Source organism: Lonchura striata, chromosome 5 (genome assembly GCF_050655825.1).
Source record: "Lonchura striata isolate lonStrDom1 chromosome 5, ASM5065582v1, whole genome shotgun sequence".
In the NCBI taxonomy this organism is placed as follows: domain Eukaryota; kingdom Metazoa; phylum Chordata; class Aves; order Passeriformes; family Estrildidae; genus Lonchura; species Lonchura striata.
Window position 1 is genome coordinate 37,992,667 of NC_140707.1, and position 23,156 is coordinate 38,015,822.

At 39.1% G+C, this 23,156-nt stretch overlaps 1 protein-coding gene across 5 annotated transcripts in view; it reads right to left on the reverse strand.

Moving 5' to 3' along the window:
* The window catches only part of TTBK2 (tau tubulin kinase 2), a 75,501-nt gene extending 62,987 nt beyond the window's left edge, over window positions 1-12,514 (reverse strand). For 2 of the 5 annotated variants that reach the window (XM_021533524.3, XM_021533521.4), the window contains exons 1-2: window positions 12,372-12,511; window positions 11,542-11,900 (exon numbers count right to left, since the gene is read on the reverse strand). The gene's annotated coding sequence lies outside the window, so the exon portion shown is untranslated. Of the gene's footprint in view, window positions 1-11,541; window positions 11,901-12,371 lie in introns of those variants that run through there. The other 3 variants (XM_021533523.3, XM_085581877.1, XM_085581876.1) reach the window with 3 other exon arrangements.
* Between the last annotated feature and the right edge of the window lie 10,642 nt (window positions 12,515-23,156).

Sequence of the window (23,156 nt, forward strand, 5' to 3'; positions counted from 1 at the left end):
CCTTCCCATCTCAAAAAAAAAAAAAAAAAAAAGGAGCAAGATATTCAGGGAAAACAGGGATACAGACTAAGGGATACAGACTAAATTCCACATGAAGTAATGACTTACAATTTTTTTCCAAGGGAATCAGCTATTTATAATGTTATTTAATAAAGGGACAGAAAAAAAATCAAAATAAGTCAGCAGGAGCCAGAGTCAGAGCAAACTAATCTCTGCAACTTCTTGTGAAAGGATACTGTGAATACTAAAGTTTATAATGGTTCAGGTGAACAAACATCAATATGAAAAAAGTATATGAAAAAAGTACTCTGTGTTACTGAAAACAAATATTAAGTATATTTAGTGCAGGAAGTTCCTTACTAAAAAAAGGGAAAAGAACTGGAGGGAAGTCCAATTTATATTATCTGTGATTTTGTACTTTCCTTAGGCATCCATATATGACTACTATTGAATACAGATCTTTACTCCAGAATTTTACACTCATACATTATGTTTGCAAAGATGGAGAGAGGACAAAGAAATTATGCTCCCTGTAACAACATAAATTCAAATTATTTGAACTGATGAGATGCAACTCAAAATATTGTGCAAAATTTTCTGTCAGTTATCTGAAAGATACTACCACCCTTAAGCTGTTGACTAGCTAGCTGTTGTGGGAATGGCATCATAAAGCAGAACAATTTAACTCAAATAAACTCTTCTTTTCTGGCACTTATGTGAAATTATCTTGAAAAGATAATACTATAAACTCTCAGGAACTCTAAATACTATTTGTTCTATCGCTTCAACTTTCTATTTTACATGTTTTCCCTTCCACTGGGAGCTGGGTTTAGTGCTGTCTCAGTGTTTCCATATGGATTTTTTTCCCTCTAACTTCAGAAAATATTTGGAAATGCCTCTAATCTTTATACTCAAATAATTTGATAGTTTTAATTCAGAGAACCAATATATTAATACACATTTCCTAACCTCAAGACTATCTCCATTTTAATAAAGTTAATGCAAGACACCCAGAGTCCGAATTTTGACAATGAAAATTCACAGAACACATTTTAATTCACCGACAGTCAGCTACAGCAATGTTAGAGTTTGAATAGAAAGAAAACTTCAATGTAAAAACTGGTTGTTACTTCTGGCAGCTGCAAAATATATTGCAGCAATTTTTATATAAGTGACAGGACAAAAATTTTAGACTGCTGAATGTCTGAGCTTCAAGAGAAACAAACGTGTAAAACCCCCCACAACAAATGTGATTTTTGTGTCTAGTTTGTTACTTCAATGAACTCTCAATACTTTGTTCAATTTAGAAAAAAAAAATTATATCTCTTATGACTAGCCATAAACAATTGCTGTAAAAGAACTGGAAAGACTTAGGACACTCTTTCCACAAATAAGTTATGATGTAAAACAGAACAAGAATTTCTACAACTTTGTTGCTACTTGATACAATATTCAAATCTCTTAACATTATTTTCACTTTTCTAAATGGTTTTGGTTGGACATTCCTCAACATAATTTCCTAAGGAATCTCTGAATTTTAACTAAATTCTAGTATTTTCTACCTTTCCCATAGAAAACACATTACAGGCTAATTCTGATTACATCCAATACTATGAAAGCTTGCTTTGTTTTGGATTAAGGCATTTTTTTCCCTCATTTTATTCAGCAGATTTATACCTACTTATGATATGGCACTACTTGCATACAAGAAAGAATTATACAAAGATTTCTACATTGTTTGCCAGAGAAGTGATCACACACTTTTAGTGACATAGAACTTCCATCCCCAAGGAGATTAGGCTTTTACCACATCATTAAATATTTAAAACCATACAAGACCCTACAGCATGCAGAAAAAAAAAATAGGGGAAAAGTATGCTTTTTAATCCATTTGTTGGTCACTATCAGTTGTCAAGGCTGATAAAAGGACAATCTGTTCCTGGAAATTTTGTTGAGCTGGTAGCTGGTGATAGGAACAAGAGAAGAGATTCAAGTTTCAGCTGCATTTTCAGAAGTTTCTATTAAAGTGTTGATGGCTGCAGTATTGAATTGCAAAAAGTGTTTTTAATTTCCTTCCATCCAATAGATTTGCTTCAGTCTGGCAGCTAATAAATAAGATTTCAATAACCACTAACAATCATTCAGTAATAATTTTAAAGCTGAAAATTAAAAAAAAAAAAGTGTAAGAGATGCTTACACTTACTTCTAAGAGAAAAAAAGCACTCATGGATAGAGCAATAGTCATATTCTCAAAATATTAGAATATTTCAATCAACTAGCTAAAGATTTCTTTTTTGTATGCATGTGAACTAAAATTGCCATTCATATAGTGATGCATAAGAAATGAAGCAAGTTTGAAAACATGCCAAGGATTTAAAAAAACACAATTCATAGAAATTACTTCCCATCACCATGTTTAGATGACATACAATTCACACACATGAAGCCTAAATAAATAAATCCTCTGGTTTTGCCTTTAACACATCTACAGCCGCCTCCTTCAGGTGCCCTCATGTTTCACTCTGCTCTAGCCTTTTGACTTCACGCTACACAGAATAGCAGCCATGTCAAGAAATCCCAGCTCTTGCCTGAGAGCCATGCAAGCAGCACAGCAGAAGGGCATCCAAAGGTCTCACCAGAAAGGGCCTGAGGAAAAGGAACTAAATGGGAAAGTGAGAGAGACGGAGAAAGGTGCTACATGTGCAAACATGCTCATGCTTCTCTCACATTTCTTGTTTCTACTGCCTCATAATTGCTGAGGTGGCCATCAAAGAGCTTCTCTCTTCAAGACTCTCAGGTATAACTGCATCAAAGCAAAAATCAGTTCAGGGAATCAGAAACATAGTATTATTTATAATACTGCTATGGTAACATATTTTTTTATAAAGAATATGACACAGCACACTTTTTAATACATAACTGTATATATACATCACACATCTATGTGTTTTTATTATATACACATATATGCTTACATTATTTACAAATCTATTCCATGTACACTACAGAAATACAGAACTTTGTAACTGTATCAATGAGGATTCATGCATTCAACCATAACTACTTTAAAAAATGGCAGCAGATTTGGCAATGTAGATACATATAGATTCAAATGAATATGGCCTAACACTTACCAAATGGGAATGATATCTTTTTAAGTGAATTACTAAAGTAACGGGAGAGGGGTATGTTTAATAACAATAATTTAAACCAGTGTTATCACTGATGATCTTTACAATATCAAAAAAAATTTTTTTTAAAAGTGATGTGGACAAAAATACAGGATGCAGGACTTTGTAGATCATGGAGGAAAAAAAAATTAAACTAATATTTCCAGTAAGCTGGAAGTTGTTTATAGATGCTAAGTGTTACTTTCCATATTCATCTTTGGAGGCTGTTTTATAGGATTCTCTTGAGGTGCTTTGTGAAAGTTGTTAGGCTACAGGTAGAATAATGTTTTTTGCCTTTTATACACTGTCTGAAAATTCACCGTAATACACAGTGAATGCCAATGCACTTATAGAAGTTCCTTGGTTGTGGGTGGTATAAGTGCTTTTGGTAAAATTTGGACAGCAAAGAATCTGATCCCAATAATGAATTTAGCATGACTGGAGATATGAGAAAGCCAGCAGCTGTGGCTCAGGGAAAACTTCCACAGTAGAGTTTTTTTCTGATATAAGCAGCAAAGGCATATAGGTTATCTGTGCAAGTGCCAGGATACAGTGCCAGGAGAAAAGGAGGCGCTCCCGTCAGTGGCAGCCCTCCTCCGGCAGCGGAGCAGCTGAGCGCTTGCCGGGGACAAGGGCAGCCCGGGCGGGCGGCTCAGCACCGTGGCCAGCTCCGCGGCAGCGAGCGGGGCCGGGCCGCCACGGCAGCCCCGCGCCGCGCCCTCCGGGACACCGCGCGGACTAGTGAGATGCTACCCGCTCAGACAGGTTGAGAAGCGCGCGTTTGAATAACTTGTATCTTAACAGGAATGTTTAAGGGTTCCTGAAGCACAGGACACTCCAGAAGATAACTGACGTTAAAGTTTGGAAAGGATAAATGAAGCTACTTGGGTAACTATGGGCCATCAGCTGGACATCAGCTCTAAACAAATAAGTGGACTTGACAAATAAAGAACTAAAGGAAGACACTATAGCTACAGCCATTCAATTAAATTCCCCTTCCTATCAAACTAACGTTTTACTATGGCATTACAGGTTTGGCCTATAAGGATAACAGTTATTATGAAACTTCTGCTTCTGTAAGACATCTGAGTTTATATCACATAGTACAGTCTGTTTCTGCCAGAAAATCAATAGATCATACATTAAATAATAGGTCCCAAAATATAAGTGACCTGAACAAATATCTCTCTAACTGCTCCCATAGGAATCAATTTCTTACTTAATACTGAAACATTTTTTACTCAGGAAAAAACAATGAAGTTTGTAGTTGATGCTGAGATCGGGAAGTGATAAGAGATAAGTGGCATCAACAGGTTACAGAGACAACAATCAAACTACACACGTGCCAACTTACATAGAAGAAGACATTATCCATCAAGCATCAAAGAATAAATGGAAACATTACATAACATGATGCACTAATCAGTTACTTCTGATATATGCATATACTGGAGCACTAAAGTTATGACAAGTATGGATGAATAGGCAAGTAAATACTAACAGAGATCATAATACCTCTCTATCCTCATTGTAGGATTGCTGCTACAACATTATATCCCATTCTGGTGTCCAAAATTAAAAAGCTCAGTTCCTTCAGATTATCTAATAGAATTTACTTTACTCAAGGAAATTGCAAAAGATCTTCATTCTGACACACATATCATACAAGTAAAAGGTCAAATCTTTAGATTCCTTAAACGCATACAAATATCTCCAAGATCTTTAGTTTTCATTAATAAAGGTACTTTACTAATAGAATACTTCATTAACTCTTTCAGTGGATTCTTCATTACTGACAACTCTTAAAAGACACCACAATGATTTTCTACACTATATTTTCTACTACTGCTAGCACCCATAATTCAGGGAAGTCCTAGGGAAGCTGGTTTTACACATAAAGTTAGCCCCAATAATCACAACAATTCCCTTGGCCTTCACACAGTCAGATTGAGTTAAGTGATGAGGCTTTTGTCTTTGAAAGTTAATTATACAAACATATTTCATTATGAAAATACAATTATCCTAGGCATAGTTTGCTGGGACTGTCTTAAGTTCAGAAAAAACATTCCAGGATCAGTTGAAAAAATAAAACACGGCAGAACGACGAGGCATGAAAATCGGTTTATATATTACAAACATGGGGGTCAAGAGACACAAAAATTATAAGAATTTCCCACAGATCAGAAGAGTGGACAATGCAAGATCAGAATTTAACTATCTTCAAAACAAGTGTACAATTATCCCTACAAACAAAAGAGCAAAGTTTCTCAGAAACCTTTACAGGCTTTCAGTTTATCCCTTACTTAAATAACAAAAAGCAAAAAAGCATTTCTTAACAGTGTTACATGTTTTAGGAAATATTGGCTGTATGTAAATAAAGAAATTAAATTCCAAATCTCTCCAAATTAAAGACCGGGCTACAAAAATAATCCTGATTGTATTGTTGACCTATAACCCACCATATTAGTATATTTTAAATGTTTGAACAATTGATCTTTACAAATAATTTGTCTAAAACTAGAAATTTTACTTCAGATTGACTGAGAGGAGATTTAATTTGGTAGATATAGAAACAGTTACATCCTAGCTTTTCTCAGCTTTATATCTACTTTCTGAAGCCTTTTTACGCTTTCTAAAATCTTTTACCTTTTTATATTCCTATAGTTACACATGACACCATCATGGCAAAGTGTAATAACTCTACATTGATAGCAGTATTCTCTAAGTTTTTGAATTTACATAAAGGAAATACAATTCTATTGACATATGTTGTAAGAATTTTCCTCTTTTTTTTAAATACCAACACCAACAGTCATTAAATTTGCTTGGAGGATATCAAATTTTAAACTGTGGTAAGATATTTTTGAATTTTGAAATAATTATTTAAACAACAACAAGTAATTTCTACTCTGTAAGAGCATAATGTGGATACACAATCATATGACAAGCAGGGTTATGAGATTTCTAATGAGAAAAAGGAAATATTCAATGATATGGGTGAAATATGTGTACAGTCAGATTTTTTTTAGTAATACCAGAAGTATTATACCAAATATATACCAAATAATACAGTCAAGAGAAGTAATAACTACATTCTTATTTATTAAGACTAAGATTCAGCTTTTATGTGTTTCAGAGCAAGGAGTATAAATGCACTTTATAATATGTCAATACTAAATATAAGCAACATCTACTGCATGGCTACTCATATGTCAGTCACAGTCCTGATTTAGACTATAAATCAATTTTGTCCAAACTTTTACTCCAGGAAAAAGAAATATTTGAGTAAGCCATTACATGGTGATGCAGGGCCTCACAATAGAACTGAAGTATTAACTGCCAGTTCCAACAAGCCAGACGAAGTACAGCTGCTCCCTGATTACGAGGGGAAAATTGACTGATCAAGGAAAGATACATACAGAAGCACTGCCATATGACTGAGGTATCCTGAGCTCAAAATTAATTAAATATATCAGAACAACAGGAAATGTCCAGCCTGAAATCAGCATCCTGCCCAAATTTCCTTCAAATTAACAGAGAAGAAAGTGCACCATCACCTCAAAGCAGCCTTTCACATAAAATGTTCCTCTTTCTCTTGTGTCCTCCCTGAACTGACAATAGGCAGGAAAACCTGCCAGCTGAGCATGCAGGCTACAGTAAACGAAAGGATCTGGTTATGACTATCTCAGCTATGCATTCAGGGTGAAGTTGCACATAACAGCATGACCTAGCAAGATTTACAAACACATATCAGCCAAAAAACAATACAAACAACTCCATTTTTACAATCATTCTGCCAAGTTAGTGAGTTGACTCAGTGTAGCTCAGAGATCAATGGGTGCTAGAAAAGGCTCAGGCAGAGAACATAATTTTCCATTTAAAAGCAGTAGCCAACTGTTAGACCAGTTTAACAATAATGTGCATTTTCACCTGCAGGAGTTAACATGTGAAAAATATTCTTATATCTGTGTACATCCATAAATAAACAACAAGTATCACCAGACAGTCAATAACGGAGCTTCTTTCCCACGTACATCTACTTTACTGTGGGAGGGGTAACGATCTACTGGGGTTTGCTCCTCAGCTTCAGCATCAATTTCTTAGTTCTTGGCTGGTCAAGACAAGACCTGACTGGCTTAGCTAGCACGTTGCTCCCACAAAACCAGTCAATTCTTTCTTCATACTAATCTAGCCTGTGATTCTTTCAAGATTTTTCTCTAACCAGATAAATTATTCAACAGGCTTCCTCACTGGATACACTGTCTTGCTCAAAACTGTAGAACTGTAATTTCACCCAAAACAATCATGATTCTCACAATAATATCTAGATTTTAATGAAAAAGCACAAAACATCACACAGAAAAAGAACAGTGATCCAATGTCAATTCCTCTTCTTTAACTCTCAGAGTGCAACATGACAGCTTGTTCTAGGCTGACTTGACTCAGGGAATTATACTTTGATTTTATTTATAGACTACTGTAGATGGAAAATCAAAACATCACATATGAACAGGGCATTCAATTCAATCAAATTCAAGCAATAGCACAGTCATTCTTCATCTGATACATTTTCTATCAGTTGATAATGCCCATTCTAGATCGATTAAGCTCAAGATGCTGATAAATGAAAGACAATAAAATAATTATTTCAAGGCAGCATATAACTCAAGAATACAAATGCATTCTAAAAAGTCATCAGTTTGATGCTGAAAAGTATATTCTATTTACAGATCACTGCCTCTCTTTTTTTAATTCTTCAATACTGCAAAGCCAGAGTCATACTTCATATGCTCAAAGTCACACTGCTCGCCACGTGTGGCATTTGAAGCATTACTATGGCAACAAGTAAATTTGACAGCTACAAGACACATCCTGCTGATACACCACGTAACCAAGCAATCTAATTCTTACTATGTTGAACAACATTGTATCAAATAAGTGTTGTTAAAACCCTCACAAAACTAGTACTCTGAGACAGAGCATGACAGAAGCAACAAATACTGTCTAAGAATTATCTGGGAAGTGACAGAGAGCAGAATGAACCCCCTCCTAGAATCAATAAGCAGCTGTTGACTGAAGACAATTCCCATCTACTCAAAAAACACAAGCTCTGAAAGCCAAGATCTCTCCTAACTACAGATGAGTCTTGTGGAACAAATTTTGTGTAACCTCAGTTGTGAGAGAAGTGTATCAAAAACATACTAAAATTATTTCTATATAAACAGACCAGGATGACAAAAAAACCTGATTTTTTATGGTTTTCTGCATCTGAGTTCCACATTAGTAACCTGTCCCTGCAACAAGTAATAAGTCCTTTTGCAACACCCAGACAGAAAAATATGGCTACATATTAAAAAGACTTGACATCCTCTACAAACTCTCAAAGCAAGTTCAGCATATTTTACTCTTCATTTATACATCAGACAGCTTTGTACTGGAAATAAAACTACTCTCCTCATCAGTACCATCAGTGATCTGGCAAACTTAATCCATGAAAGAGGCCTTCAACTCTTCCAACTACTACTTGCACTGAAATGCAAGGTTAAGCTACATACACACATTTCTCCAAAAGGAAGAATTAGTGGATAGAGTTCCTCATCAGTGCAATTCTTAATAATTGATTAACCTCTTCAGACAAAAAGCAACAGCATGAAATAACATTTGAGTGATGCAATTCTGTGACGAAAAGTTCTCAAACACACAGGACAAGAACCACAGAAAAACATACCTGAACACAACAAAAAAAATATTTTTATTTTTTTAACAAAATAGTTTTGTTAAAAACACTCAATACATCTTCAGTGTCTCAATCTGCCCTCCTTTCCTCTCCCCTCTCAAATTAAATCTTTCCCTTCACTCCAAAAACCTTCTCAAGTTTTCCAGGTTTCATTTCCATTAACTGAAAAATAATTTTGAAAAAAAAACTGTTCAAAAGTTATGACTTATACAACGTCTCAAAAATGGGAAAAGAAATAACCAGATCAAGAGGTGAAGGGTCAGAAGGCCAGACTTTATTGCTTGAATTTTCCACAGTTAGGTTTCAACTATAAGCTCATAGAGAATGATAGACTATAAATTTAAATGACTAAGGATGGCATTTCAATTTCACGAGCAGATTAAAAAAACCCAAGTTAGTAGATTCTCTCAAAAGCACACTACTAAACACCTACCACTGAAGCAAGGAGAAGGGAGTATTCTGACTCTAAAATTTTAATAAATAAATAAAGTTGCAAAGAATAAGTAATGACTAGATGATATTTTTAAAGAAGTTATTATGAAAGAACATACAAGATATAGTTACTAAAATCCACATTAGATAGGACCCAATATTTCTCATGAAAAGAAGGAAGCCAACCTCCCTCTTTTATTCTGCCACTGCATAACAGAGAACACAGTACAAGCATTAGAGCACTCTACTTGTGCGTGGAAAGCAGAAAAATTAAACTGCTCCATTTAGTTGTATCCAACTGAAATAGTTTTTATCTCTACTTCTAAAACTTAACATGTTTAATTCCCACTCAAGTACCCTAGATACTACACTCTTAAACAGAAAAAAAAGCCAAGTAAAAGATTTGAAAAGGTTTCTTTCACCCTAATCCTGAACAAGAAGTCAAGTTCATAACAAGAAAATTGTAAACACACATGACCTGTATATTTTGAATTCCTTAAGATAAACCTTATATTTTGGCAATTTTTCATGTTTCAATTATTGACCACCAATACTTCAACAATTAGCTCTTCAGACTGATCTGTTAGATCCATTGTACACCTTGCTGCTCTGAGAGATCAGTCAAAGAAAGCTCAGGTTTCTTGAGGTGAGAGCATTTTGGCAGAATGAGGAAGGACAGTGGCTGGTCCATGCACCACAACACATCCCTGGGAGACCACAACAAATCCTGGGGTCTTGTACTGAAAAGGCAGCTGTTCCTCCTCCCCTCCAGCCTAACACAAAGGCTTTGTGTAGTGCTTCCCCAGAGAAAAAGAAACAGACAAGGCAAGACACAGGAATACACAGAAACTGTCAATCTCCTTTGCAAAGTACCAATTCATTCCCACTAAACAAACAAGCCCTTAGTAAAACAGAAAACACAGTAGTATATTAATATACAACACACTGCAACTTCACACACTAAACAAATGCTTAACCTTCTGTACACAAATATCTAGCACTGGCAGAAACTGATCGTTTAGAAGTCGGTTTTAAACAAGGAAAATCCCACTCATATCTCTCATCTGTCATACTCAAAAATCTTCTTGATATAATCAGCCATACTGAGAAAAGTGTCTCTGGAATTTGTGCTGTTAGAAGTATCAGAGCCTGCAGTATGCAGCAGCAGTATAGTGAACACAAAACATAAGTGACATCACGATATTCCAGTCACCCAATTTGTTCTTCTCTTCTAACCTCATCCTTCCCAAACAGGAAGTTCAAAAAGATGCTGAGCTTCAAGTAAATAATGGTACATCAGGAATATATTAGAGAATAACAAAGTATTTTTTACAGATAATTTGTTCCATCTTCACATTTTTTTTAAATGTATATTGATGCACTGTGTTCAAAATAACTTTTGACAAATGACTACTCATACTATTGCAGTCAAACTTTCCTATATATAATTTCATTGACAGGCCAAACAAATGTTAACAAGTATACCTCTGGTTTAACAGGTTAAGAAAGTTCTACTACTTTGTTAAACATAATTCACGCTGTAAAGCAAACAAATAATCATCAAGAAAGCATTCAGGACAACATTAACACAAAATAAAAATTCTGGGTATCTTTGTATCATGAATTCATACAATTAAGACTTCAAAAAACATGACCAAAATCAAATAAGAGCAGCAAAATAAGTCCTAACCTTTTATTTTCCTCAGATAAAATGAACTAACATACCTACAAGCATAGCTAGCATGTGTTTAACAAAGGCATAGCATTAACTATGCAGAATGCATTTTAAAAATCTACTCATTTTTTTCCAGAGCCACAACACGGAAACTAGCCACACACTTTAAGGCTAACAAGATACTTAAATAAATAGAGTATGATTTATTTTAAGGCTCTCAGCATTCCTCCAATATAGTTTATTAATTCAGAACATTTAAGCTGGAATTACACTGGTTCTACACAGAGCATAACTAAGAAAGCCACTACAGGCTACTTTAGAACTCATTTTCTATAGCCCTTTCCAGCTTAATTATAAATACAGCGGAAGGTTCTCAAAATGCTGAGGTATACTCCGGGGTCATTCCTTTGTGTCCATCTGCCTCCGCCCCCACGATACTACATCAATATTATCATTATTGCACTCCCACCCCCACTTACACTGGCAGTTGTTTCCAACTGCTCTGGCTCACAGCAGAGGGTACAAACCTCGTAGCAAGCTTTGTCCTCTCATTGCTTTTGCTTTAGAGTGACAACAGAAGCCTAAGGATGCCGCTGCAGCTCCAGAGATCATCTGTAGACTTGGGAACCAGGCGCCTTCCCACTTCCTCTTTGTAAAGCTAAAAGTACGTGCAATAACGTATTTTTAACGCCGTTCCACACGCAGTTTGTGCTGCCCTGAGCGCCGTGGTGCGCGCACCCGCGGCCTAGCCAGGCGTATCTGTATGCAGGGATCGATGCAAGTGCCGCTAATGGCTCCAGCACTCAGAGCGCCAGGCGACAGACAGCCCGCTTCCCATCCAGCCGTGCCCACACAGCAGCCGTCACACGCATGCCACAACCCAGAGCTGGAAATACAGACGCAGCTATTTTAAAACAGAGATCTTTCGCCGTCAGAACACGTACATTTCTGTACCATTTGCCTTCTTGCAGCAAGTGGGAGGGACAAAAAAAAAAAAAAAAAAAAAAAAATCTCGTGCCTATAAATCTGAGTTCTCCGTAGAGGCCGGGGCAGCGGTGACTGCTGCGGGAGCCGGCCAGACCTGCCGACCTTAACTCCACGGAGGGGATCGGCCCGTCCTGCCCCGCTGGAATAAGCCCTTCCCGGGGCGGGCCGTGGCCCCCGGAGCTCCCGCGCCCGGCAAACTCCCTCTCCCACGGGGACCGAAACCGCGCCGCGGCTCCCACGCAGCAGCCGCCGGGGCCGGGCCGGCAGTGCCGGAGCCCGCGGGCCGCGCCCCGCCGAGGCGGCCGGAGCGCCCGCGGGGACGGGGCGCGGGTAACGGCGGCGGCCGCGGCGCAGCACCGCGAATCCTCACCTGGAACGGGGCCGAGGCGGCGGCTCCTCGGGGCGGCACGGCGAGTCCCGGCGGTGCCCCCGGCCCCACAGGGGATGGTGTGCGCGGCGCGGGGCGGGGGCTACAGCGGCGCCCCCCGGCCCAGCCTCCGCCCCATGGTGTGCGGCGCGGTCTCTATGGCGACTGCAGAGCCGGGCCGGCCCGCGGGGAGGGGTAACGGCAGCGCGCAGGCGGAGGGCGCTCAGCGGGTCACGGGGCGGCTCGCAGCGCTCCCCATGGGGGTCGAGCCCCTCGCCGCGGCCGCCGCCATCCCTGCGGCACTGCCGGCCGGAGCACGGCCGCGCTCACCCGCGCCGCCGCCTCCGCGCTCGCCCTTCCTCGGCCGCGGCGCCACCGAGCCCGCTGTCCCCGGGGCACCGCCCACATCCCATTTCCGGAGCGCTGATTGGGCAGCTGCCGCGATTCCTCACGGGCGATTGGCTCTCGGCGCGGTCAATCCGGGCGCCGGGGGCGGGCGCACCTGGACGCGGCGCTGTGCGGTGCGGGGTTGGCTGAGCCGGCGAGCGCCGGTCCAGCCGCGGCCGCCTCCGCGCAGCCCCAGGGCCGAGCTGCGGGATGAGCACCACCGGCGTTCCCGTTCCCCATGCGCTTCCGAGGGGCAGCTCCTGTGCGGGGGTCGGCGCTGCCCCCGGGCGCTCGCCGCCGCGAGGCCGCCGCCGGCGGGAAGCTGGTGCCGCCTCCGCCTCGGCAGCCGGGCTCGGCCGCGCTGTCCGCACCTGGGCGGGCTGCCCGGGGCCTGACGGGCGCCGGCCGCTGCCCGGCCGCGCGTGGGGCGAGAGGGATGAGGAAGGAGAGGCGGGGGCGGGGCCGGCGGGCGGCCGCGCATCGCCGCCAGGACCTCTGTCCCCTTGGGGGCACAGCGGGGCTGCCACCCTTGGGCTCCGCGCAGTGACTGTAGGAAACGGTGGGTGATGTGTCCCGTGCCTAGGTGAGTACGGCCTTCGAAGGGAAGGCTGCCTGCTCTCACCGGTGACTCCTCGCTGCAGGCGGGACCCTCAAGACTCGTGAGGCCACGGAGCGGGCACTCCCGGTGGGTGCCACCGTCGCGCACCAGCCCACAGGACGCGTTCGCAGGCCACAGGGCCAGCCCAGAGCTGGATCCGCCTGGCAGACCAGCGCCTAGGACAGGCCTGTGCTGCGGGAAGGAGGAAGTACCGATTTGCTGTGCTCACAGCAGCTTGTGTGAAGTGAGTACGTACACCCTAGTGTTTCTCTCATGGGAAGTTTCCTTAAGCGGGGAAAAAAATAAAAAGTGCCTTTATTTCCCTACTGCCAGCTGGATAAGAAGATGGTGTGAATAATTGAAGCCCATTTTTCATTCATCACAAGGAGATAAAAGTTAAAGAGTAAGATTAGGAAACAGTATCTCCTCCTGCTACTTTATGAAAAGGAAGATTTTTAGCTCTGGTAGTTTATAAGTGAGTTACCCAGAAGTGGGAGCTGTGTACCAAACCTAGCAGTGAACCCAAACAGTTTCGAGTTGCTCAGTGTCAGTTTCAGGAAGATGATTCTTCATTGACAAAGTGAATTGCCTCAACCAGTGGGCCACCAGTCATAGTGGTGTGGATAAATACTGGTGATGAACGTGTATTTCTCTGTATGTAGTGAATGCATATGTGTATTATGTGTCCTAACAATTGAAGCAGATAATAAAAAAGCTGGTGGAGTGAAGAAATGTTCATTTTGTGAATGGGAATGAACCAATGTTGATGGCAATAGGTGGAGAGAGTTGATTTTTTTATACACAATAGTGCATATATTCCTGGGTTAGGGAGTTATGGGTTTTGCTTACCTTTAAAAGGCACTTACAATTTCTCAGATGGAAACTACTCAGCTGGAACTTCATATTCCTTCAAACTTGTCTTAAAGGCATTGCAAAGGTGACAGTTATTCTAGCATAAGCAGCTCTTATGCATGAAACAAACTATTTTTTCACGTTCACTCTAAAGTAGGCAGTGTTTCTCCTCACAGATCATAACTGGGGGTAGATAAATACCCTAACCACCTCTTAATTTAAGTAATAAGTTTTGCCAAAAAAACTCACTGCATTCTAGATGTAATGAGGAGCTCATGAGTCCATTGTGAAGAGTACTTTATTGTTCCCCAAATAATTGACATGTTGCCTGAGGTGTGCAATTCTTCAAGAGAATTTTCTGATTAAAGAGAATGGAAAGGCCTTAACAAACTTGTTTATCTGGTTTGTCTGTTTACCTGTTCATCATTTCAGATCCAGAGGGTATAGTTTCTCTCATCACTTTGGAACTTCACAAGTTAATTCATTATCTAATACAGTTGACATGCACATAATCATGGGATTCCCATGTACATGGGAATCATGTACACCAAGGTGTACACGTCTTTTTCCATGCTGAAAAGACCAAATAGCCTTTCCTTCATTGTTACTTGAAGTACAGTGTGCTGTAAGTTTCCAGATTACCACATGCTCTTCATAAGCAGAAAAAACCTAGATGGTTCGAATAAAAGTCAAGCAGAGAAAAAAATAAACTAAAACTGAGTCTTTTCAAAAGGAAAATCTGTTTCCACTTATGTGAAGGAAGTCCTTAAAGAAAAGATCGAATCTTTTTTTAAATCACTGCTCCAGAAATACACCAAGAAGTCCTTCAAGGCTTTCTGTTCTACTATTTTAGGTTCAGAGATGTTGGTAAGTATAACAGATACCAGTGTTTCCTCTGTCAGTGCAGACTTGCAGAATATCTTTACCAAACACCAAAAAGAAAAACCCCAAACAACCAAACCCAAAAAACCACCAGCACATTAAAATCTCTATGTAAATATGAATATGAAATTGAGCTACTCTTGAGTTTCTGGGGTTTTTTGGGGTTTTTTTGTTGTTTTTTTGGGGGGTTTTTTGAGAGTAGATGTAGTTAAGCTGAGATGTATTGTGTTGATTTCCCTTGGAAAAAGTCACCTGAGCCAAAACTTGTCCTATGCCCTTTGTTCAGCTCTTACTTTGTTAGTTCTAGTTGGCTATCTCTATGTAAAAATGTCTTTTTGCAGCTGTTAGGCATCAGCTGTGAACCATAGCAAATGGGTACCTCTCTGTTAGTTGTGGAGGTTTTTAAGTATCCCAGGTAGTACAAAATAAATCAGTAAAGCAAACTGTCCTGGTTTCAGATGGGATAGAGTTAATTTTCTTTATAGTAACTGGTACAGAGCTGGCTTTAATATGAGAATAATGTTGGCAACAGGCTGATGTTTTAGTTGGGTTTGAGTTGTTCTCACTCTAAGTCAAAGACTTTTCAGCTTCCTGTGCTCTACCAGTGAGGAGGTGCACAAGAATGGAGGGGATCATGGCCAGGACAGCTGACCCAAACTGTCCAAAGGGATATTTCACACCACAGAACATCATGCCCAGTATATTAATGGGGAAGGAGTTGGCCATGAGGCGTCAATGGCTGCTGGGAGACAGGCTGGGCATCAGTGGGTGGTGAACAGTTGTATTGTGCATCTCTTGTTTCTATTGGATTTTATTTCTCTCTCCATACAATTAGTAGTAGTAGTGTCTAATTGTTAGTATCTATTTTGTTTCAATTATTAAATTGTTTGTATCTCAGCCCATGAGGTTTACCTTTTCTATCCACTCTTTTCCTCGCTTGAGGCAGGGGTTGGGGAGTGAATGAGCAGCTGCTGAGACTTAGTTCCACCTGGAGTTAAACCACAACACAGTGTGTTGTCTTAGTTCAATCCCAGAAGTCTCACTTGGCTGTAGACTGCAAGAAGAAAAGTACTGCATATCAAAACTCTGAAGTTAGAGCAGGAGGATTAATTACAGAAATTACTCCAAATCCCAAAAGGCCAGACCAAATTTTATTATAACCACATAGTGGCTATGAAAAGATGTGAACAAAACAATTTAATTGTGCTGGTATACTCATGGCAATGCATATGATTTCTTATTAAATTTTGACTGTATGAAAAATAACCCCCAGTCATGTAAAGATATTCTTACATCTTAATTATAAATATTATGCATAATTATTTAATATTAATGTAGTAAATTTTAAATTATGTAATGTGGCAATAAATAGAATTGGTCTGAATTAAAAAACAGATAGAAACAAGCCAGTAAAGACCAAAGTGACAGCAAACTATTTCTGGGAACAGATAGACATAGCGGTAGCTTTTATTATTTTTTAATTTAAAAAAAGACATAGCTTTAGCTTTTACTATTTTTTAATTAAAAAAAAAAAGAACAGAGAGGAGAAAATAGTCACATATCTAATGGGGTACCTGCTTCTAAAGTCTTTCTTGTTTGAAGAAATAGATCAGAATGTCTACAGATGGAACTGAACTTTCTAATGCTTCCAACTTCTGGTTCCCTAGGCTTCATAAGATATAGCAATGGAAAAATAAGTTTGCTTTCTTGGAAATTATCTTTTTTGTGTAGCAAGGGAGATGTGAGAATTTTCATCAATAGTTTTTGTCTGAAAGGAATGATCTAATTTTTTTTTCAAGGAATCTTTAGATATTTAAATCTGCACCTATGCACAAACATATTTATATCTGTGATGGAGAAGGGTGACATGATTAACAATGTACAAGAACTTCTGAACTCTACTGTTATTTTATTCAAATCAACACATATGGCAGTAGGTGACTCATCCTGCAAAGTCCAGACTCATTGGTTTCAAACACTTCAATTGGAACTTCCTTGCCTGGACTTTGGGGTCTTGGCAATACTTATTTATTTTTGTATGAGTCAGAAGTTCTGAATAACATTTCTGCTTAGTTGACTACAGAAGATGAAGCTCCACAAAAATTTTTGGAGAGTCAGATGTCAGGAAAAAGAAGAGAGATAAAAACATAAAAAATAAAAGGAGGATACGGATAGAGGGATGACAAGACCTTAGAGATGGAAAATTCACAGGTTTGGTTAGTCAGTAAATTAGCATACACCAACTCCTAGAATTGAAAAACTGTTGAAAATTTTAACTAAGAATAGTATGCAAATGGAGACAGAAACAATGCTTTCACTGAAGAGTAGAAAGGTAAAAACATTTCATAAGCTCACATTTCTGGCCAAAGTCAAGGATCAAAGGGAGTATCAGCCAAAGATGAGAAAGCTCTTACCAAGTTTTGTAGATGTTTAAATAGGTATCTAGTTAATAGCAAATGACAAATCACAGACCTTGAGACATTTAGTTCAGCCTCTTTTCCAACTGTCCCTACAACACTCCTGGCAAGTGGTCACCAACATGTTGTAAAAGTACTTTGTTGATGGAAATCAAGGAGTTCCTTACGGGCTGTTTTGCTATTCTCACTGAAATAATTATTTCACCCATTATTCTTATATCCTATCACCAAAGGAATTTATTTCTTTCCTCTGTGCAACTACCAATAAAATTATTTGAACACTATTTTCATCTCTCACCACTAGTCTTCTCTACATTAAGGCACCTGGGTTTCCTTCAGTCTTTTTCCACAAATTGTGATTTCTCGACACAGTGTCAGTAAGCATGAAGTCACCACTCAGGCAACAGAGGGATCTTGGAGAAGCTCTAAGAGCACTGCATCTGGCTTCTGTCTATTTGGCAGCTTCAGAAATTTCCGCAAGTATATTTTTCTTTCTTTTTTCCCCTTGGCAACTGTCTTTTCTTTCCAAAAGAATCTCAAATTCCATACAATATGACCTGAGTAATATTGTTCAGTTCAAGTGATGTCTGGACTGTGAAAATAGCATCAACATCAAATTCATAGTAAGCTGAGAATAAGTTCTGATTAATTTAGGCGGTCTTTTGAGAAGAAACGTGACAGTGTATATCTGCCTACTTTGCTAGGAGAAGAAGAGTCAGTTGGTAGTATAGTGCACCAAAGTATTGATGCTATGAGATCTGGAATTTAAAAAGGAAAATTTTACCTCATTATGTAAAGAGAATTCTGCTGCCAGGCCTCATATTATGTGTATAATTTCATTCTGCAAAAAGCTTCCTGATACCTGGCTTGTGAGGATAAGATCCTTAATGAATAAGGTACAAAAATGAAAAGCAAAGATTGCTGCATGGTCTCATTATGATTAAGTTGTAAAAATGGATTCTAGTCTTCAGAAAGAAGTTACAGCCAAGATGGAAGTTTTAGGCTACCAGGCAATATAAAATACATGTCACTTCCAGCTGTAATATAGACTGCTGGTCTCATTTGAAGGTGAATACACTATTTCTGTGCCTTAGTTTTCCATTTGTAATGACTCACTGTGAGTCACGAGTGGATGACTCAGAGATTGTGGACAGTACAGCTCCTATGGATTGAAATCAGAGCCAGCCTGAAAGGTACTGATATGGATTTTCCTGCAATGCACAGGACCCTGAACGACCAGCCATACACATGCAGTGTAGTTCATGCAGGTCTGCTATAATTTCCTTTTCTGCCTGAGACTGATTTTCAGCATCCATATTGTTAAAATCATTACACATCTGAAAAATGTAGTACTTCTTTTTCTGATTTGTTTCATCTGTGGTGTTCTTCAGGCAATTAGATGAGCTACAGTTGTAGTGAAGTTGTAGTATTCACATTTTTCACAGAACATAGTACAGCAGATCTTCTGGTACAACTGTAGTACACTGTAGAGCTGTTGTAAAAAAATATAACTGACTTCATTTTCAGTAAGCTTTGTGTCATTTTAATGTATGAACTGGGTTCTTTTAAATTATTGACTATTGCCATTACCTCTCACCTTTAAATTTGGACATTCCCTCTGCCAACTCTGCAATTCCGTAAGAACTTCAGATATTGTGACTTAACTTAGGTATCTTGATAGATATATTGCAACAACCATAATAATCTAAATACCACTATCATTCATTCCTAAAAGTTAAAAATGTAATTGAGAAATTAATGTTCTTCAAAGACTCGATTACTTCTATTTGTTTAATAACTTAATTCTCTAAGTGTCTACCATGTGGTTCACAATTTTATAAAAGCCAAAAAGAGCAAATTGTTATTCATGTCCTCTCCCCATTATCACATATCGGTGAGAATCTCTTCCTGAATATGGACTTGCCCCAGCTCAGAAAGAAAGCTTGTATAGCTCTTGCTTCCATCAGACTCACCAAGTGCCTCCAGTTTTAGTCCAGTACTCCAAAATCTCATATCATTAGTTGTCACTTACATTAAATACAAGATGAAATGAAAAGCCATCCAAATATAAAAATAAAATATTAAATTTTGGAAACTAGATGTAAAATTAAATGTTGCATCATTCCAACTAGTTATTTCATTACACTGATTCATAACACATCCTTGCCTGGGGGCTTATATATGAATGATAACAAACAGGTAAGTAATTGGGCAAACATTTGTTAAATTTACCTGTTTGGATCCTAAGCCATAGCACAGCAATCTCCCCTGTTAGCAGGACAGTGTGTCATCTCTTTCTATACCACTGGGTGACAGATGCAATTCCCCACATATAATCACTCCTACAAGTTACAAAATGCTATTCTGTGGTCATGATGTCCAGGTGTCCCAAAGATCTGCAAGAAAGTGCATAATGGTTAATTATAAACTGCTATGACACAGAACTAATTTCTGAATAATTAAACTTTTGATACATTTGCAGCTGAAACCATTTCCAAATATTAGATGGAACAAAAAAATACAGGTAGCACTGGCCTCTAACTGTATTACAACTGGATTTAAGTAATTTCTTACAATGGGGCATTCTTGAGCTTCCATAAACTGTGTGAATAACCTCTAATCTCTAATACAAACTGGGAAAAAAAATGCCTCTTGCTCTGTATTGTTGAAAAAGCCTTCATACAGCAGCACTGCCATCTCCTGCTTGCTTGCTTCCATGCACGCCAGTGCGAGGTTTGTGTTGCAAAGCAGCCACAGGGAACGTGCAGTTTTCTGCTACTAGGTAACTGAGACAGTAACATTTTCTAACACTCAGGGATAACACGTTTGTAGTTCTGCAGGTAGGTGGAATGTTCACAAGTGAATTTTTTTTTTAGCATAGAAAAAAGTACCACAGCCATTTGTCCAGAATTTCTGATATATCACATCCCAGCCGAACAATAGCTCAAAATGTGTACATTTGTTTACTTGTGCTGTGCCCAAGGAATACATTTTATACCTGTTGAATGTGCTTCCATTGAGTTGATCTGTACACAAACCAACACATTTGAACAGATCTAAAATATCCCCTGTGGTCTGCATGAGTTCTGCAAGTCCAAAGCACGAATGACTCGTGCACAGGATTAATTCAATACAATGGGGTGTATTTGATCATATGCAAGCATTTGTGTGGTCCATGTGCATTAGGTCCAACAGGTCCCAGATGTATCACATACACTCTGAATCCTTAGGACACAGGCAAGATAGAGGCAGTGTACTGCCAGAACACAGAGTTAGAATCACAGTCATATCAGGGTACTGGCTTATTACTTATCATAAGCCAGAAGAGGACAGCTTATGCTTCTGAGAATATTTCTACGCATTTACGATGCCTGATGCAGGGTCTCTTGCAGTCAGTCATGTGTCCACTGAACTCTCTCTGCTGTGCTAAGGTTTTATAGATATGAACCCTATAGCTCAAACCTGGTCCTGCTTAGGGATTCAGTTCTGGTATTGACATCACCTCTAACAGACTCAGCTTGTTGCCAGCACTGTTGCCAGTTCAAACCAGCCACATCTGTCCCACAAATTGCTACGTGCTGAGCTCAGAAAAGCCAGAGGGCATGACACTTCTGCTTTTGCTTCTGGCTTTGCTTCTGGAATAGAGCTAGATAAGAGACTAGGACAGAGGTTTCTACTGGATTGTTCTTGAACCTGGAAAGCTTCCCAAACCAGAGCCTACCGTGAATCATACAGCATGATCCAATTGCTCTTGGTTACTTGAATTATTTTCTAGGACAATAACATTCAATACACAGAGAACAGAAAATTGCATCCAAAGCAAAAAATATGGAATGATGGGTAAGGAACATAATAGTGCATATAAATTATAGTTGCCTAAGATACATTTTCCCTTCCCACAGAATCACACACATTCATTATTCTTATTCTCCCTTGCTTTGGAGGCATGTTTATTGTCAAAAACAAGTTAAGAGCTACTGAAGACATTAGCAGGTACTGAAAAACAATTCTGTTTCTTACTAGCCCAAATGTCCAGCAGGGTAAAAAGGTAGGAGAAAGTCCTATAAACCATTTTGTTGGTGAGATCTCAGTTCACACTCAGTTAATTGGCCTGTTTTGCAGGATTTAATCTGGTGGCATAAGAATCCTGAAATAAATCTCTTAGCTACGATTAGAGATGAAGGAGAGATTAGCACAGACAGGAGAGTTGAAGTGGTTCTCTCCATTGGTGAGTCAGTGTGAAAACAGAACAACTACAGAGACATCAGGAAATCAGTATTTCAATCATCCTCAGGATGTCAAATTCAGGTATTTTCTCCCTTGTATTCAGCAAGTTACCAGTTTCAAGACCCTGTTCAGTCCTCTGAAGCAGGTTAGTGGTTTCTTTTATAACATCACAAATAGCAATGTATGTTTAGCTAAAATAGCAGATTTTAGCAAAATCAGTAAGATAAGATGTGGCTTGTTTGTGACAAAATTGAAAAATTTCTTTGAGCAACTTGTATCTAATAAGTAAATACAAAAAACAGCTGTGGTACATCTTTTTCACTCTAGTTGATAGCAAAGGAACAGCTAGGTGACATCGTGGAAGCAAATTGTATGGTGATGGAAGCTGTCTTTAAAGTTAGATAAATTTGAATTAGACAAAGAAAGCTTGAGAACAGCATTGATAGTATGGAAGAGATTTCCATACTTATTTTGTGCTCTTTTCTTGAAAGAAGTATTTCTCCCTTTATAGAATAAAATCCAGTTTGCTGTCCCATAGCTGGGGAAAGTATGTCTGTGTGTATATGATTCATAACTCTGGAGTGGCTCAAGTGCAAATGTTTCTAAGAACTATGACAGAGGCATTAGTACCACTGAAATGCTGGGAGCATTTGTGGCTTTACAGTAACCCACTGCCAACTATGACTTGGAGAAGAATAGACACAGGTTTCAGAGCAAGACTGACAGTTTAAGATTATAATTGCAGTTCAGTTCTTTCAGCTGGAAAAACTTTCTTCATGGTGCTCAAAAAATTACATTACACAGCTGTGCATGTGTTGCAATAGATCTTACACTAATAAATGTATTGAATACTTTATTAAACAGTTAGGGAAAGAATAACGTTATGATGCATTTATAAAATTTTTTATGATGTGAAGAGAGTCTTCTCATCAGAAATAAGTTTAGTAAACTGTTAGCATAGGTGAAAATCTTAATGTAAGTATCCATGTAGAAGGCTAGAAAAAAGGAACAGAAGAGATTAACTTGCTCTTCTGTCCCAGACTCAATGCACTCAAGAGAAGCACAGTATCTCCCAAAGATCAATCCCAAGTATATCAGTGATAGCCAGGGTCAGTCAACAAGTGGTCTTTGAACTACAACCAGTTATTCCATCCCTTTTCTCTGGAACTAGGACTCCATGAAATCACAGATCTTATGCTGCTGCTGTGGGTAGCACTGTAAGATAAATGTCAATATTCCATGAAATATAAAAATTCACAAAGGAAGCTAAGAATGCCTCATGAGAATTTCTGGAGACAAGGAATTACTAGGACAATTTTTCTTGCGTGCAAGTTTTTAACTTTTTTTAAACTTCTGGCCTCTGAAAATTTGGGATGGAATAGCTACATGAGATTGAATGTATCTGTGCTTATGGAACTCAACTTA